Here is a 15,597-nt window from a genome sequence, read left to right as displayed (position 1 = left end):
TAAAAAAGAGTAAATAAAATTCTTCAATTTAATAAGTCTTTTTTCTTAGTTTATTATTTATCTATTTAGAGTTAATATATATTATTTTATTATTAATTACTATAGTAATAACGTAAAAATAGCTAAAGTAAAGTAACTTATTTTATTTTTATTTCTAAAGCTAAAGTTACAAAAATAATTAAATTTATAATTTCTCTTATACACTTTAAAAAAGAAATTAATTAATCTATTTTGAAAAGCCTCTCTTTATTTACATTTATTGAAAGGTTTTTAATAATATATTAATTAGTAAGGAGAAATACTAAGAAGCTTAAAAACTTAAGATTTAAATTATATTTATATATAGAAATATTAAAAGCTAGTTTGTTTTAATTATAAATTACTATAAATATAGAGATATAAAAAGCTAAAAAAAGAGAAATATTTTCTAAGTTTAACTAAAAATATCTCTCTTATTTAAAAATAATGTTATATTGATTATGTAGAAAAAATAATATATATACCTTTTCTATTATTTCTTTTCTATATTTTTAAATAGTAAATAAATAGCTAAAATAAAATACTTTTTTTAAAATCTTTAGTTAATATTATAGTTTTATTACAAATTTTATTAGATCTTAATTTTAATTTATAAAAAGAAAGTATTATAAAGTGAAATTATGGAGGGTATTATTAATAATAGTTACATTTTCTCTAAAAAGAGAAAGAAAAAAAGCTTAAAATATAAAATAGCTTTATTATTAAAATAATAGAAAAAAGCAAAAGTAATAAATATAGATACATGTTTTAGAAATATAGACATATATTTTAGATAAAAAAGAGAAGTAAAAATAAAACTAATAATAAAAATGCTTTTTTTTTGTTTCTTTTACTTTTTATTATCTTTTTTTAATTTATATTATAAGAATTTGTCTATTACTTTTCGTATTAATCAATCATTTCCTTTTATTTAAGTTTTATATAATCTTTTTATCTTAGCTTTTTTTATGAAAGTTTTGTGTTATCTCTTTTTAGGGTCCTATTATTAAAATAAACAATATATTATTTAGTATAAAAATAAAATCTAAATAGATATAGCTTTTAATTATAATACAGAAAAACTTAAGCTTTAGTTAGTTTTAATTATTTTTAAGAGGTTTAAAAGATATTTATATAATACATAATTTATTTTTAAAACTAATATAAAAGTCTTTATAAATTAGATTAATAATAATATTTTAGATTTATTTAAAATAATTTTAACGTAATAGATTATATAGATTAAAATACTTAAGTTTAATATTTACTATATATTTAGTATAAAACGTAAAGCTATAAATAGTTTTTTATATAAGCTAATAAAAGAGTCTAATATCTAAAAAGCTAAATAAAAAGAAACCTAAATAAAATAATTAATAACTTTATTTATATATTTAAAATAGAAAAAGACTTTAGACCTAAAATTGGTAATTTATTAAGCTTTAAATAAAGTTAGTTTTAATATTTATAATAAACTACTAAACTTTTAGCTTTATTATTATACTTAAGAATTTTCTTTTAGATTAAGTTTAGGAAATTTAAGTTATGTATAGCGAAATATATACTTTAAGATAGTTTTCTTTTTTGAAAAAGAATAAAATTAAACCTTATATTAAAATAAATAATAAATAATAAAAGAAATTAATTTAGTATATATATAAACCTAACTAAGATATTTTAAAAACCTTTATATTTTTTTATACCTCTTGGAATTTTATTTTAGTATATTTATATTAATGTCTAAAAGATTTATAATTACTTTTTAGCTAAAGCTTATAATATATTTACTAATTATATAGAGGTTTATTAACCTTTTAAGAATATGAATTTAAAAATAATAGATAAGTTTATTTAAAAAGATATAATATATTATTATAAGATTTATAGGTTTTTTATAATTAATAGAAAGTTAAAAAATACAAAGTTTATTAAAACGCTTAATTACGTTTATAGAGAATAATGTTTTATTGGTTTAGTATATAATTTAGAAGCTAATAGATTTATTAAAAAGAGGTATTCACCTCTTATTTGTATTTTTATAATTTAGTTAGATTTTAGTAGAAAAGATTAGGTTTTAGTTTTTTACATAGCTCTATTTACTAATTAAATATTAGTTAGATCTTCTATAAGATATCGTTTTATCTATAGATGTAATTTAATTATTTTAATTAAAAATAAAAGTATTGCTTGATAAATACTAAATTAGTTATAAATTAGAGATATTAAAATTAAGCTTTATTTTATATATATAAATCTTTAAATAACTTAATTCTAACTAATAGATGATTTTTAAATATATTATAGAATAGCGTTATTGAATTACTAAAAACTATGACTAAAGAAATAGATATAAAATAAAATATTAAACGCTATAAATTAGATATGTTATTTTTATCTATAACATAAAGCTATTTATTAATAAAAGCTTTTCTAATAAATTTAATATGTATTAGTTAAGCTTTTTTTATATTTAGTAAATATCTTCTTCAATTTCATTCTATCTATTTAAAACCTTAATTAGAATTCTAGTTAAATAGATAATAGTTAGTAACTATTTACAGAAATTTATGATAAATAAAGATAGCTATTTAGATAATATCTCTAAAATAAAAATCTAATTAACCCTTAAATAAGCTTTTAATAAGGTTACTTTTATTATAAATTAACTTAATTTTAATACGCTTAATTTAATAGAGACTTTAAAGTTTAATAAGTTATTTATATTAAAATAAATAAAAACTAATAATTTTAATACAATAAAGATATAGATTAACTAATTGTAAAAATAAAATAAGACACTATAAACTAAGATTAATATTTAGTAGAAAAAGAATAAAATAGTAATAAATATCTTTATAAAAAATAAAGAATTTAATAACTAACATAGAGATATAGAGGAATAAAGAAATACCTAAATTTATAAAGTTTATTTATTTATATTTATTTTTAATAAATAGAATAGCATTTTATTTATTTATATTTACTTACCTCTTTATTATAGAATATATTAATTATATTTTATATTACGTGTTTTATTTTTAATATATAAAGTTATAGAAAAAAAGGGATATATAATAATAAAAACGCTAACTAAAACTACAAAAACTAAAAACTATTAAAAAGCTCTAAAGAAATTAATACTACCTTCTTTAAAATTTAAACTTAAGCTAAACTAATTATTTCCCTAAATATAATAAGTAGTAGCCTCTTTTTTTTATCCTTATATTTTAACTTCACTTTTACTAACAAAAAGCTAATCTATTTATAAAAGTTCTTATTAAAGATCTTATAAAAAGCTATAAGAGAATACTACTATAATTTAAATTTATAATTTATAGCTAACTTAATAAATTAGCTAATTAATAATTTATATATTAATATAATTATCTCACTTCTAAGATATTTAGACTTAAAATAAAATATAATATTGATATTTCTACTCTCTTTATAAGAATTATTATTAAAAAATACTTTTGTTTTTATTACCTTTCTTAATATATTTAATCTATTTATTTATTTCTTAGTTATAGTTAAACTTATATAAATATAAAAAGCTTTTCTTGTAATAAATATAGTTAGAATAAGTCTTTTTCTATTTAGTTTAATAAGAAATATATTTCTAAAAAACAATAGATATAATAACTTAATAGTTATTAAATTTAGTTTTAAATAATATCTTTATTTAATATTTAAAATATTTATTACATAAAACGGGATTCTAAATATTATATATATATATATTTATCAAGCTTTAACTACCTCTAATGTATCTATTTTCTAACATAGCTATCTTTAAAAGCTAATATAACTTTCTATATTATAAACCTCTTTTATAACAAATAAAAACTTATTTAATATTTCTCTTTTATTAATTAGCTCTATATGTATTATTAAAAGCTTAATAAATAAATGTTAAAACCTTAGAGCAACTTTGTTAGCTTTTTTATTAACAGTAATCTTATAAATAAAGCTTATTTTATATTAAGCCTAACTAATAGAACTTTTAATAGAAATCTAAAACAAAAAAAAGAGAAACTTATTTATAGGTTAGTAATAATCTAAATAGCTTTAGAAAAATAACTTATTATAATTAATGGTAGTATGATAAACCTGAATAAGTAAATAGTTGTTTCTTTATTTTTATAATTTATAGAAACTAACATAAAAGAAAAAGAGACAAATATATATATTTAGTTTAAAATAATAATATAAAAATAACCTAAATTAACTTTAATATCTATGGTTATACTATTTAAACGTAATCTAGCTATGATTATAAAATATTAATTAAGATAAAGATTGTAAAAAATAATATATTAAGAAAAAAAGAAAATATAGCTAAATAGAAGAGATATACCTTTTTATGTCTAATTAGAGAAGTAGTTACTATTAAAAATAGCAGCAATACCCTAAAAGCTTATTTACTATGGCAATCTATTAATAAAATTAAAAAAATAATTTTAAAAGCCTTTCACTATAAATATAAAATTGAATAAATTAAAAACATATACATTCATTTAAGTTTTAATAATGATGAAATAAATATATTGACTAAACTATTACTATTTATAAAAAAGAGGTTTTTAACCTTATATATCTTATAATTAAATTATAAAATAACCTCACCTTCTCTATAGCTATTAATATTAACTTTCCTCTTTAAAATATATAATTATAAATCTAATTAAATAGTTTATAACTATATTTTATTTTCCTTATTATTAAATTATTTTAATTACTCTTTTTTTCTCTTTTTACTATTTTTAGTATCTAATTTTATTTTTATTTAATTACTAACTATATTTAGTAATTATTTAAATATCACTTTTTAAAGAAGAAGAACTACTTTATATATCTAACTAGTTCCTTCTTTATTTAAAGATTATATTTTAAGAAACATATTAACTATTAACGCTAAATTCACTTTAATAGAATTTATAAAAATATATACTTTAATTTACTAAATCTCTATTAAACATCTTCATATATTTATATATATAATAACTACTCTATTTTAATAGATATTTGTATATTTAACTATAATACTTTAATTAAGTTTAACTATTATTTATTTATCTTAAAAATTATACTTCTTCTCTTTCTATTTACTCTTACTAACTTTTAATAGAAATTATTAATATTATAATTAATATTTCTACTTAGTATAAATCTACTTTTTTGACTTTTTTCTTCTTTCTAAAATATCTAATTTTTATAATCTAAATAAATAGCAATATAAATTTATTTAGTTAATTCTATATATTTATAACTTAATAGCTTCTTCTTTAGGTTAATATAAAACTTCATATAATATCTTATTAAACTACTTCTATTTTTTTTAATCTCCTTTATTTAGAGATTATAATCTTAAATCTTAAAAAGCTTATAAAATTATATTAAATGTCAACTAAATTAATAAAATTAAATAGAAGCTTTTAATTTATATTATATATCTTTATAAAAATTAATTAGTTTCCTAAAATATAACTTTATAAATAGTAAACTTAAATACTCTACCTCTATAAAAAATAGCTTCTTTAATTTCTAGATTTCTATTTTAATCACCCTAACATAGTAAATATTAAGCTAAATAAAACTAGATATATCTAGTTTATGTAATTTAATAAAAAACTCTTCAGAATTCTCTTTAAAACAGTAAAGCTTATTAAATCCCTTATTATACCCTCTAAATCTTATAGAATATTTAAGTTTAAATAAAATTAATCGTTTTTTACACTTAAATAGATATATACTAATAATAATCTTATAAGTATAACTTTAATTAAATACTAATAAAATAGATTTCCTCACGCTAATAGTAAACAAATAACTTAAAAAATATAATAATAAGGTATATAAGTAAAAGTTCTTTTTAATTTGTATAATATATCTAAGTTTCTATAGAGAAATAAGCTTCTCTTAAAAAGCTATATTAAAATAGCTTATAACCTAACTATTAGAGATATTATTAAAAAACAATATACAAAAATTCTTCTTATCTAAATTTCTTTTTATAATAACTTTAGAGTAAAGCATTGTAATATTTTAGCTAATAAACTTACTTTATACAATTTTATTATCTTTTTATAATATAATATTAGAAGAAAATACATAAGCTTAATTATTAATTAAAAAATAGGTTATATTTCTATTCAGATAGTATATAAGATATTACTACTAATAATAATCTAAGTAACTTAGAAACCTCTTTTAAAACTATAGTCAAATTAGCTTATAATTAGTATAAAATCTATAAAGTATTAATAGAAACTTAGAAGTTTATTAATTATATTTCTTTTATTATCTTATAACTTTAGATTAAGTTAAAAAAAGACTTATAGAAATATAGTTTTTATACTATAAGCTCTATTAGATATATTATCTAATAAAATATCTTTCGTATTAAAACTTTATATTTAGAAATAGCTACTAAAGCTTAAGAAATTTATATCTTTATAAAAGTCTTTTTAATTATTATGTTAAGTTTATTACTAAAGAATTTAGCTTTTATAGTAGCTTAATTAAAAGCTTAAAGCAAAAACTTAAGACTAGTTTTAAAGATTAGCTAAAAGCCTTAAGAGGTAAATAATAAAAAGTTAATAAAAACTTAAGCTTTAGAGAAGCTATGTCTAATTTAGCTTTAATTATTTAAAAGTTAATTAGAGTTAAAGCAGAAAACCTAAGTCTTATAAAGAACACTAATAAAATAAAAAATGTAATTTATAACAATAACTTTAATTTTATAACTTTTATTATTAAGACTAAAAGAATAGATAATACTTAATATATAGTAAGCAGAATAAATCTAAAGAGAAGATTATAATTACACCTAAGTTAAGAAAGAATCAGCAGAAACATTAGCTACTAGCTAAAAAAGCAGAAAGTACAGACTAAAAGCTAAAAAGTAGATTAAATATATAAAGTAAAATTAATTAAGTTTTCCTCTTTTTAGCGTATAAAAACTTAACGGATATATAGAAGAGAGTAGAGCTTTTGAAATTTTTTAATAATTTTAACCTAAAACTAAAGAGCTAAATAGCGTTTTTATAGGCGTCAAGCGTTATTATAAGAGGAAATAGCTTCTATAAGTAAATAGAAACTTAGTTAATTTATAAAAAAGAAAACTAAATAGATAAATAAAAAATACATTTATTTTTATATATTTTTCTAACCCTCCAAATAACTTTAGTAACTAATTCCTTAAAAAAGCTTTAAGATTTTTTACTTTAACCTATAATAAATATTTATTAATCTTCATGCTTTAAAAATTAATTAAAAATAGGTATTTTTAGACTTTTTTGGCTTTAGTTAGCTTTATTTTTTATCTTCTTTTTTAATATTTATTATACTTCTTTAGTTATTTAAAGCTAAAATAGAGTAGAATATTATAAAAATAGCGTTACTAAACTTCTTTTTAGTAGCCTATTTTCTCTTAAAAGATTACATAACTTAAGGTGTACAAAAAGTAGAAAATATAAATAAAATATAAGTTAGTTAGGTTTATATTATATATTTACTTTCATATCTCTTATAGTTATCTAGAAAATCGATATATAAGTGTTTAGGTATTTATAGGGGGTTTTCTCTACTCTAAGTAGAGTGCCTAGCATAAGCAATAAGTTTTCTCCTTTGCCCTATTGCACTACTTTTAAAGCGGCGATAAATAGTGTTAACGTAGTATAGTAATAATATCTTAATATTAAAGGAGTAATAAGTTATAATAGCGTAAAGAGGGAGATACTTACTCCCTATAATTAAGGCGATTCACGCTCTCTTCATATACCCCTATAAGTAGCTATAGAGGTTTCTCTGCTATCCTAGCCCTCGAATATTTCCCCGTGAGAGTCATACGGCAGTTAAGAAAGTGCGCCTCCAGGCGGCAAACTGCGGAAGAAAAGTTAGAAGGGAAGAAAGAATCTCTTGAAAGTGGTTGTCATCCCCGCCTCCAGAGTATTCTGCCCATGTGCTGAACTCGGCGCCCTTACAACGATGCTAGGTCTGCCGAAATGCTTTACTACTCTCGTAGGAGTGATGTGCACATGCGTACAGACTACAGTCATACAATATGGATGGAACACCACGGTCTATGAAGCAAGTGATTTCTCGTGGGTGCCGTTCGAGATTGAAAGCGATCATTAATGCCATGTTATAAGTCCTATAGTTTAAATCACCCTTGCGTCGCGTTCCCATATTGTCACGGATGTTGAACTGTGATTGACTATGAGGGTAAGTATCCATATCTCACTTGCGGTTTGCTGCGACGCTGGGATAACGAAAGACTGGTGTGGTCCTCTTCCTCGCTATTGATTTTTCATCCTTTTCATTTACGACGTATTCGCTGCTTCGATACCGAGGGGGCCTGCCTGAACATGAACGTTCTCAAAAGCCTTCCTACATCGTACAACAACCTCTGGAGACGCCTCAGTAATCGTCGACTAAGGGGCAGCTTCTCGGTGTCACTGGTGTATCTTGAGCTTGGACTCGCTTTCTATGATTCAGTTTCGCTTCTTGTTCTGGGACATACTGTTTTGTCGCTCCTCGTGGACACAGATAGTCAGAATCCTCCGTGTGTTGAGACCAATCCGACCTGTGCGCCTACTTAAGGGAACAAAGTAAACTTACAGCCTGGACAAGAACAAGAACCGAAAATGAAAGCGGTAAACCGCGAATGTGTTCGAGAAACTCAAGAACACTTTGTTCCAGCAAGTTATTCCAATGCCGTTTCCACTTTGTTATCAATTACACGGATCCTCTCGCGCCCTGTCATATGAAGAATACCGTTTAAATACCCTAGAATTAGGCGTGTAGGAAGACAATACCGTGTTGAAAGCCGAACTCACAGTCCCCCGACATTGACACTTTACTGCGGCAAATTCGCATTCAATTCCTTCCAGATCTTCGTTGTACACATAGATATGCAATGCAATAGACCACGAGCGTGAATGGATGGCCGCGTCTCATCTGAATAGAAGAGCTTATGCCTGAGTTCAGACGTTGAACCTCATCATGGGGCCTGCTCAGTCAAATTGTGTGTATGTAAGAAGTTCCATCAGCACAGTCACAAGAAAGAAAGACATAGCAAATGCAACACCAGTACCCATCTGCAAACAATTTTGATAAAAGATTTGGAATTGAACATCAGAATAACCTTAGGCTAAAGGAAGGGAGTGGTCTTTCAGAGCTTGTAGTCAGTTAATGGACTGCATTATGCACACTGCGCAGAATATACTACAACGGATGATGTCAGACAAGAGAGGTAAATGGAGTCTACTACTAGCGGGTGCGACCTGCTGATATGAACTGCAGCTTAGGCTTATACTTAAAATTCCCTATAAGTAACTATATAGGTATATATCTATAGAAACTATAGGTATTAATAGGGACCTATTAAGTAAGTAGGTACTTATAGGGTATAAGTAATATAGATTATATAAGTAATAAATGGATAGATAGTATCTATTAGATAAATATAATACTATAAGTATAAATAAAATAGATATCTAGATAGATATTAATAGGTTTATAAGTATACTATTAAGATAAATATTAAAAAATGAATTTTAAATAATTAGATTTTCTAAAAAGTAGTAACTAGTTTTTAAAACTTTTTATAAAATAAATGACTAATTTCTAACTATAAAAATAAAATTACTATAATTAATTATCATAAAATTAATTAATAGAAATTGTTTCCATTAAAACTAATTAGATCTTCTTAAATATTATTTTAGTAAGTTTTAATTATTTTTAACCTTTTAAATATTATTATCTCTAGGTTATTTTTATCTTAATTTTTATATAACTAACCCTATAGATAATAATAATAAGTTTAATAAAACTTGAAAACTAAATTAAGAGATATTTTATTATAAAGCTAATAGAGATAATAGAAATATAATAGTTAATCTTTTTATTTATATGAGAAGAAGATTATTAATATCTATAATATCCTCTAATTCTTTAAAGCTTATAATTGTAATTAAATCCTCTTAAATAATAAAAAGAGACTAAAACACTTTTATATCTATAAATAATATAAGTTTTATATGTTATAAAATATATTAAAAGATCATTTAGTGATTAATTATAATATCTCTTACATTATAGTTATTTAGTAAAGATAGCTCTAACTAGCTAAAATTTAACTATATAGATTAATATTACTTAATAATAAAAACTAAGTAATTTTAGATTATACGAAGATTTAAATTAAAATATAAATAATAATAAATATATTAATTATAACTAAATGTATATTTAAGTAATACTCAAGTTAAAAAGATATAAAAGAAATCTTATATTATATAGTAGATATTTATAAAGATTAATATCTTATTAAAGTAGCACAAAACCCTAAAGTATAACTTAATATAGCTTTTATTTAAAACACTAATTAGTATATTATTATATAGCTTTTAAAAAGAGAGAAAAGCTTATATGTTTTAGAAAGAATATCTAAAACCCTTCATAATCTAAAATAAAGTTAGATAGAATCATAAAGAATAAATATTAGTTTTATAATTAGTATAAAGAGATTAATACAAAACAATATATAATTTACTTGGATATTTAAACTATAAAAGCTTATAAAGCTAAACTATAAATAGATTAAAAGAACTAATTATTAAGTTAAAAGTTATTTTATAATATTTAAATATAATAATATTATTTATAAATATTCTTAAAATAGTAAGTAATACTTTTCTAAATAATATAACTATAATATTAATTTAAGCTAATAAAGCGAAAATTAGAGAAGTTATTTTCCTTTTTATATAAAGGTGAGAGTAATAAAATAGTTTTATAAAGCTTAATATTATCCCTCTATAACCAGAGGTATTTTCTTAAGCTTTATATAAATAACGTAAATATTGGCTAAAAATAGCTATACTTAATAGTAATTCTTAATAGAAAGTTATTAAGTTACTACGTTTTTATATATATCTAAGTACTAAATAATAACTTTTAACATACTTAAAATCTAATTAAGATCTATGTTATTTTAACTAACCTCTATAATAGCAAACAAGAAAAGCTTAATAATATTAAGTATTATAATAAGCTAAATCTATTTATTATCGAAAACTATAAATTTAATATCTATAGAGTAAATCTTAAAGTTATAAGTAATAGCTACTTTAAGCTTAATAATATATAAATATATTAAGGTTATTAAATTCTATTAAGTTTTATATTAAAGATTAATCGTTATAGTTTTTATTTTAAGTCTATATTTCTCTATAAATTAGGAAATCTCTATAACTTTATTAAGCTATATTTTAAAGAGATTATTAGCTATTATATCTATAAATAGATTAATATAAAGGATTATTATAAATCACTATAAGAAAATAATATTTTAGTAATTAGAAGTTAAAGTCAAAATCTCTTCAGCGCTTTTAAGTTATTATTAAAGTTGATATAAATTTTAATAAACCTATTATATATAACCTACTACTATTATATCTAATAGACTATTAATAAATATTATTTTCTACTTATTTCTATAAATATATTTTTAATAAAAATATATAATATTAATTAAACTGTAAATTCAGCTAATTTCATATTAATCTTATTATCTACTTTTATAATAATTCTTTATAATAGTTTTTTATTAGTATCTTTAAAGTTTTATTATATTTATAAGTAACTAGAAATTCAATTATATCTTATTCTATCTATACATATTTTATACTCCCTCACTCTTTATTAATATTAAATTTTAATTTGTAAATAATTTTATTACAAATAGATTAACACTTTTTCATATTTTTAGATATATATATTAAAATAGTAGTATTTTAAAAATGAATAGGATAATATAAAATAATTCTCTATATTTTTAGATAATATCCTAAAATAGATATATATTATCTATAGCTTTAATTCTAATTGACTCCTTTATTTATATTAAAAAAGTAAAACCTAGTTATAAAGCTTATTATTAAAATATAGATTAATAATATTCTATATTATTTTATAAATTCAAATACTAAAATATACTTAATACTTCTAGCTATAATTATTCATATAAAATCCTTTAAAATAAATACTTATATAATAGGATATATTCTAAACCTTTATTATCTTTAGTAATTTAAATTTTAATTATAAAATACGTTTAAATATATTAGATTTATATTTACTTCTAAATCTTTTATTTAAACTAAGTTAATATATCTTTTAAACTATTTAAATTTTAATAATAACTTAAGATAAAAAAGAGAAAATTTTCTTTTATACTTAAGAAATCCTATATAGCTAAAATTATTCAGTTACTTTTTGTAAATTTTAAGTTATAAAATAACTATCTAATAAAGTTTAGAAATTAATAAAAAATTGAAAGTTTTATCTATAGGAGTTCTAAAATATTAAGCTATATCGCTCTAAAAGTTTAATATTTAGAAATTCTTATTTACTATATTAAGTTTACTATTATAAAGTCTTTATTAATATATTTTAAAACTTATTAAGTTAATCCTTTTAAAAACATTACTAAATTCTTCTTATAATATAATAATAATACTAGTTTAATGTTTAACTTATTTATTACTATTATTAAAATAGTTATCTATATATATCTTAATAAATTAATCTTCTTTTATAAGTTTAACATTAAAAATATCTTTTTAAATAGAATAACTAGTTATTGTTATTTTAAACTAATAACTATAATAATTTTGTAATCTTGTTTAACTTAAAAGATTAAGTTTAAAATAGATATTTGTTTTTATTTATATTATAAAAAGTTAGAAAATAAGAATTTAAATTTGAAAATCTATTTATTAGTCTAAATATTTAGCTTTTATAGTTTTATTTCTTAAAGCTTATTACTTTTTAAATGTTATATTTAGGTATATTAAAACTTTACTAAAAGATTTTTTTTTAATCTAGTTGTTTAAAACTAATTAAAAGTTATAAATCTTTTTACAACTTTACTTATTTTCTTAATATATTTCTAATATTTTATAGTATTTAGATTAATAAAGTAGTTATTATTAACTTTTCTGTTTTAGCTAGTATTAAAACTTTATAACTAGTTTACTTTTTAAGTTAATATAAATAATTAATATAACTTTAGAAAATAATATATTATAACTATAAAATAAGATTAATATTATTATATAAATTTTATAGATCTAAAATATTATTTTAAAAGAAAAGAATTTATATTATTTTAAGTTACTTTCTCTTAAAATTAAATAAATTTGATTTAATTTAATTTAAATATAATTATATTTTAAAAAAAACGTCTTTTCAAATTTTTATTACTTTCATAAATATATATTAGCTAAATTAGTAGTATTAACTAATAATCTAACTACTTTAAGAAATTAATATTAGCTATTGTTTAGTTCACATTTCTAATTTATATCTTTAAATCTATTCTGTTTTAAGTTTAGTTTTCTTCTCTTTTTAATATATTTTTAATTTACCATAAAATAAAGTAAACATTATTTCCTCTTTTTATTTGTATCTTTTTATTAATATCTGTTTCTTTAAACATCCTCTAAATTAAACCCTTTTTATTATTACTATTATTATAATTCTATAAATATTACTTAAAAAGCTAAACGCTAAGTTTTCAACTTTAAATTAGATTGTTTTAATTAATTATTATAATTTTAATATTTTCTAAATTATATTTTTTAAAACATTAAATAGCTATAAAAAAGAACTAATTTTCTACTCTATAAGCTTTGTTTTTAATATTTTATCTAAAAAATATACTAAACTATAAAGCCAGCTTCAAAGGGTTATTTTATAGCTAAATCTCTCTAAACTCTCTAAAAATCTATAGAATTACTTCTTATTTCTATTTTTAAGAGTAAATGTTTTTATTTTATTTTCAATTTATATTAATAGATTTCTAATATTATATCTTATTATTATATATTTTAACTAAGTTATTTTTATTAAAAAAAGTATAAAACTTATATAGGAAATCTACTATATACTTTAAAATATAAGCTATAATTAATATAATACTGCTATACAATATAAATTATCTATTATTTTATAATAATTATTTGTATTAACCTTTTTATTAGATATTTATATTTATAAAATTAAATATACTCCTATTAATAATTCTAGTATTATTACTATAAATAATTCTAAAGCTTTAAAAAGCTTATATTACTAACTTTAATAATAAAACTAATATCTCAATTAATATAGTCTATAAAAAGTAAATAAGCTTATAAATAGCTATAAAAATAAATAAATATTCCCTACATAATTATAATACTTCTTTAATATTTAATCCTTAAAATTAAATATTATATAAAATTTATTATTAAATTTATTACAACTACTTATCTATAGAGATAAACATTTCCTTTATCTATGTATATTTTTAACTATATTTATGGAGATCTATAACTCAAAATCTATACTATAGATTACTTATACTACTTTACTTAAATACTTAGGTATCTATAAATATCTATAGATAGGATATTTTTAAGCCTACTTAGGCTATATACTGCAGATATAACATAAGAAGAGAGATACATAAGAGATAATAGAGGAGGAAGCTGATGGCACTGCTCTAACTAGTGTGAGCTTTCCTTGACGGAGGGATGGTTTAGCGTGATGAGAGACATCTGCAGCATCGCGTCGCTTCAAGCTATAATATGGGCCCTTGAGAGGTGCTCTCAAGGTTGAGAGTTAACAAACATTCCATAATAACGTGTTGGCTCTGGGAACACAGGAGACTCCGTGCGTTGAAGAGATTACCACAGTTGAAGGCACGCAATTGCTCCTGTTGGATGGAGTCATTCGAGTGTGTCATCAGTACCATAAACAGAACTCCTCCAGACAGCACTGGACAAGGGCAATGAAAGGGAAATAAGTACGGTGCTTCTCGGGGTGTCAGTACAGTACAAAAGAGAACAAACACCCTACAAAAGTGCCGCAAGCTGGGGAGAATAACCAAGTATCCTTCTGGAAACCCTTCTGGCAACGCCGAGCTGCCCTGGCACGTGTCGTCTCGGGAGATATGTACAGCGTTGCGTGTCGTGATGTCCCTTCGAGGTATAAAACGGGACCTTGAGACATCTTTACGAGGTCTGCAGCCAAGGCCAAATCGGAAGACGACGGTGAATGCAGGGTCTAGAGCATAACATATCCTCTAGGTTCATGAGCGATGCCCGCAACCAAAGGCCGCGGAACAAGAGCGCGAAGGACGCTCAGTGGCATTGATACAATACGAAGCAGAATAAGCAACATACAACAGGAACGCAAGCCGGTCAAGGTTTGTAGGCGTTTTCCGGGTCATGGAGGTCAGTTCCTTGCGGATCCCTGGCCACACTTGCTTCTGTGTTCTCCTTGAGCCATCAAGAGCTACCTGGTATTTATTGTTTGGCCCTTGAGACTTGTATCGCCAGCGCCATCAGCTTTTATACCCGCAGGAAAGCTCTTGCGCGGGGTTCCAGCCGTAGCTGACAGGCCAAAAAAACAATCGGGAGAAAGAACGGTAACGACCTGGACCCTTAGAAATACGCAGCTAAAGTAGCCTGTATCCGCGGCCGCTGCGAAGCTCAAAACGAACGATATGTTGAGATTCTGCTG

This window comes from Colletotrichum aenigma (genome assembly GCF_013390185.1).
Source record: "Colletotrichum aenigma strain Cg56 chromosome Unknown KSG_Cg56_contig02, whole genome shotgun sequence".
NCBI classification, from domain to species: domain Eukaryota; kingdom Fungi; phylum Ascomycota; class Sordariomycetes; order Glomerellales; family Glomerellaceae; genus Colletotrichum; species Colletotrichum aenigma.
Note: the sequence above shows the minus strand (reverse complement) of the source record.